Genomic DNA, 5,075 nt, shown 5'->3' on the forward strand with positions numbered 1-5,075 from the left:
GCAGCAGCAAATGGGGCCCTGGAGCTGAGGGCTCCACCCTCTGGGACTTCGTTTCAAAACATCAAATAAAGTTTTCTACTACTATACTACTACTACTACTACTACTACTACTACTACTACTACTACTACTACTACTACTACTACTACTACTACTACTACTACTACTACTACTACTACTATTTCGAATTCCTTTTTACAGCGAAACTGTATATATGGCTAGTTTCCAGTGGATCGATGTCTGTAGACCAAAAACCGTGGGCCGATCCCGAAGAGAGTGCAATACCGGGCCGACCCGCGGCGGAGGTGAAGCAGGCTTCAAGCACTCCGCCAACTTGAAAAAATAAGTTTAATATCTTGGGTCCAAATAGAACCCATATCAGATATTAAGCTGATAAGAACAGATACTACCCTTTAACCCGCGTCGGCCATACGCGTCGGCCATACGCGCCATACACCTGTACGCCATTCCGCGTATTGAAACTGGTGCCTACCAATCTGAGTGTCTTCTGTCTCCTGGTGTCATGCTCTACGTAGGCTCCTTTGCTCAGTTCTGCTCTGACTGTGAAACGGGTAGGCCGCGTGTTGTACGGTCTGACGAAGAACAGCGTACCCACCAAGAACGACGGCAGTGAAAAGAAAAGGGAGTGGGCGCGGCGGCGGCGGCGGAAGGAGACGATGAGCGGGCCGCGGACGCCAAGCGTAAGCGTGCTGCCCGCCAGGACCGCGAGGCGAAAAGAAATGCGAACCGTCCCTGCGGCCATCGATCCCGCAAACTTAGAACGTTTCACCAGATCAACGGTCAATCACCACATACACAGCTTCACAGAGTGGAATGGCATTTATTTTTTTTTTTTTTTTTGCAGTGGCTTGTATCTTCAATTTACGTTTGATTTATTTCTCATTTAAATATGCTATAATTCCTTACATTTGTACCACGTCCATGCTTGACCTGTCCTTCAGAGTAGATACGAGTATATCCGACATCCACAAAGGGGTCTACTCGATACTGAGCAGAGACTCCTTGCTGCCTGTGTACACACGGAGTAGTACAAGGATGCAGAGGTGAGGCGGTTGAGAACGGCGTCGGCTGCGTAACGTTACCCGTCACTCCCGGAGCAAAACAGGACGCCTGGGGTGGCAACGTGAACTATGCGTCTCACCGCCGCCAGCGCAAGTGTGCCAGCGAAAGCGTATGTGCTGAAAGTATTAGGTGCTTGCGAGTTGAGGAATGACCTCAGGCGATAATGATAAATAATTTGTGTATACAGCGCCATGCAGACATGAAGTATTTCACGCTTTGAGCTGATCCCGTCCGCGAGATATATAGGCGGGTTTTGGTGTTCTTTTTTGTTTTCTTTTTTAGCGTGGAATTGGCCGGGGACTGGGAGACAATGAAGTTTAATGCGATATCAAAGTTTTTTGCAAAGCGAATGAGAGAGAGAGAGAAAATGCCAAATGGGCTAAAAAGGTTAAAAAGAAAAGACGAAAAAGAAACAGGATTTCGCATTTACCGTCCTTTTCATTACGCCGTCCATTAATCAGACCATGTTCCACTTTATAAAGTATACCCCCATACCGTTGCAACATGCTCGCGGCATCATACAAATGAACTAAAATCCGGACGGAAGCTGTCAAATAAAAATAAACAAAAAATCTCAAAAAAAAAAAAACTTTTGTGGTTAGCCGAGCGAGTCCACACAGGAGATAGAAAGAGGTAAGAGTATATACGAACTGGAGGCAGCTATTGTTTCAGACGCAATGCGTTCCACTCTGTAATGGATACTTTCTCCGAGCAAAAGATTTGTCATGTCACGATCAGCGTCTCTGTGCGTGTTTGCCGCGCCATATATAGTATCGATACATGTGCGTGCCTCGGTGCAATTGTGACCACCCCGTCTACTTAGACGGAAAGGAGCGTGATCGATCGGCCACTCACGGCGGCTTCATATATACGCAGCAATAACCGGTGCGCACCGCTACCTCGATGCCCTGTCATTCTCGGTGCCCTGAAACCCCGTGATCTCCTCACGATATATATATATATATATATATATATATATATATATATATATATATATATATATATATATATAAGCAGCGCTCACAAATTGCCAGACGGAGCAGCAGAGTCTGAAGCTGTACGGAGCCGGTACGCACTCAACTGAGATTTCATCCCGGCAGGGTGCATGAACTGGGGTCGTTGGAAGTGATGCTTCGTGGCTCTGGCGCGGAGTCTGGGTTTGGCTGAGCGCGCGGCGCGCTGACCTAAAATTTGGTTGTTACTAGCGCCGGGGCACGACTGCTCAAGGGGTCGAGTGATACTTCTTCATATACCAGAAACTGCCGTTGGGTCATGCGCTGCGGACGAAATGAAATCAAATGCGGGGTCGATGGAAGCGGCAGGCGGCGTTTCACGCGTCCAGAGTAAATTGTAAAACGAATATATACGCGGCCCTGCTACTGGCTCGGTGCATATAGAGCGGTTCGGCTGAAGCATGCTTTCTCGGCTGCACCGTGACTTTCCCATCACCGCGCGAAGTGGAGGCAGGACGGCTTTGGACTTCTTTTTTTCTAGGTGGGCTGGTTTTAGTTAAAGGGACACTAAAGAGAAAAATGATTTCACCTGCATTTGTAAATAACCCTCCCAACATTACCAAAAACACCACCCTTACCGCGAGAAGACGCTTGGTTTTTAACGCAGGAAATGCGCAAGAACGAAAGGCGCGGGTGGCGACGCCATCTTGGAGTTCCCGCACCAGCCCGCCGTGACGTCAGGAACGTGGTCCAAATACGAAAAATACTTTGAAATCGGTGAAGTCGCAATGACGTACCGGCTTTGCGGTTGCGGAGCGAAATTTAAAAAAAAAATAAACTTGAGATTCATTTTCTTTTCTGATAATCAACCTATTACCGCGAAATTAACGACAATAGAGTTATCAAACAATGCCTTATCAGTCTAAACTGATTTATATTCTATTGCTTTCGTGTGCCTTTAGCGCACAGGAAGAAAAAGAAACTTATAAACATGACTGTAACACCGCGCGCAGCGTGCAGGAAGTTCAGTAAGGTCCTGCAATGACCGTCATCTTGAATCCACGTGCTGAGGTCAGCATGCCGGTAACTGCCGGGACCAGACCACCTGAGCAAGGGCTCCCAGATATGTGTCTGGGCAAGCCCACAGCAGGTGGTACACATCAGTGCCCTGCACTGAGTGCACCGGCCTCACCCTCACACCCCGCCTCTTTTTCCCTCCTTCCGCTGCAGCGTACCGTATCACTGCCTCCTCCATCCCATTCGGCTTCTGCGCATCGTTCTGCGCAACTTCAGGATCGCCTTCCTATAGGCTTCGAGCAGCGGTTGCCATGACACCTCGAAGGGGCATATGAACAATTTATGCGCACGGACGGACGGACAGACACATACATGGACCTAATTTGCTAGCTCATAAATGCAGTAGCAGCAGAGAGGTAAAACGCAAGCGAAGTAAATACTAGCAAAGGAAATTAGCAGATGTGGTGGAATGAAAACACAATTGAAGCATGTTCAGATACGCAATAAGTATTCCTCTATAGCATGTGAGAGCTCGTTCTTCGGCATGAAACGAGTAACACAGGGCAATAATTTAATTCCATAGCTCCATTGCACCTGGAGAGAAACTGCATTTGAATATTTGAATTAGTACGAGCGCGGTCAGGTTTTATGTTTCGAGCGTGAGAACTATAGTAGAACTTTCCTTGGCATGGTTCTGCTGTCACACAGACTTTGGACGTAGTTAATGATTGGATGCCGTAATTTCAGACAATCAATCTGTAAATGCAATATCAGTCAGTTATTGCGGTGCAAATGTGGGTGAAAAATAGTTATAAGGCGCACTGGTAATGCGATGGTATAAATAAACTGTGTGTAATATACACATCACGCCAGCAGCGTGCAGGTCTTATTTGCAGAATGGTTCTTATATTTGCTTATGAACTTCGCACTCAGGAGCGTCCTCTTAGTTTCTAAAGTGGCCTGCCCAGCTGTACCTCCCCGTAGGTAAGGTTGCCTTGAACCTTGCAGTCGTCTATGCCAGCAGCCCACTTAATGAGGACGCAGTGCGACCATATATAGCGTCATAAACTGGGGTTCAGGGCTACAGACGGCATCAGGCGACAGTCGCGCAGCTCGCAAAAGTTCCCACATGGCACGAAGGTACAGTCTCTCGGGTCGCGCATTGATTTTCTTGACGGCACTTCATCGGTAGACGTCCCTGCATCGCCTCTGGCAATACATGCAGTCGGCGGTTCGTCGTGCATCGACTGAGGCCCAACAAATAACGTGCCCCTGTATTGGGTCAGTGTGCGAGCGCCTTCTGCACCGCTCGCACAAAGGCGTGGGAAGGGTGTCGGCAGGCTCGCCTTTGAGTTTGCTTTTGCCGCACCACGCGAGTGTATGCGGCCGTGCGTGTCAGCGCGCTGCATCAGAAGTTCGTCGGAAGTTGGCGGTTTCCGCGGTTCCTCCAACCGAAAACGCTCTGGACGCATTTTGAAATCGATTTACTATAGTTTTCCAATTAAAACTGGCCGCCCCCCGAGCGAAATAGAAAGCGTCATGGCTTTAATCAAATGAAATGAAGTCAATTTTATTTGCCTTCATTACAAATTACGGAAGGAGCAATCGCATAAAGGCCGCTAAACTAAGCAGCTCGACGGAGCGGCCGCCCCGATTGATTACGCCCTGAAAGACATGCCCTGGAGTCGCAGCGGAGCGGACTCTGAATCGTTGAGCCAAGGGTTTAGAGGGGCGCCCCCAAGCCTTCAGGCCTTAAAGAACGTTTCGTCCGCATGAGCAAATAGGAAAATATTCATTATCACCTCCCTCAATTACATGCATGTCCTCCATAACCCCTCTTTCGAATAAACTCTATTCGCAACCAAAATCGTGACACAGCTGCCACCGATAAGCTCCCCGGCAGAACATCAGCAGATGAAAACGTTTTTTTACATTGTTCTACTGACAGCCATCGACTGCGGTAAACTTACCCGTTAAGAGATGAACGTGCAAATTACTGTGGCGACGTGTGTTCTGCGCGAACA

At 48.2% G+C, this 5,075-nt stretch overlaps 1 pseudogene; it reads right to left on the reverse strand.

Annotated features, from left to right (window-relative positions):
• Positions 1-249: 249 nt before the first annotated feature.
• LOC119437994 (U2 spliceosomal RNA) lies at positions 250-429 on the reverse strand (annotated as a pseudogene).
• Between the last annotated feature and the right edge of the window lie 4,646 nt (positions 430-5,075).

The sequence above is a fragment of the Dermacentor silvarum genome, chromosome 1 (assembly GCF_013339745.2).
Source record: "Dermacentor silvarum isolate Dsil-2018 chromosome 1, BIME_Dsil_1.4, whole genome shotgun sequence".
In the NCBI taxonomy this organism is placed as follows: domain Eukaryota; kingdom Metazoa; phylum Arthropoda; class Arachnida; order Ixodida; family Ixodidae; genus Dermacentor; species Dermacentor silvarum.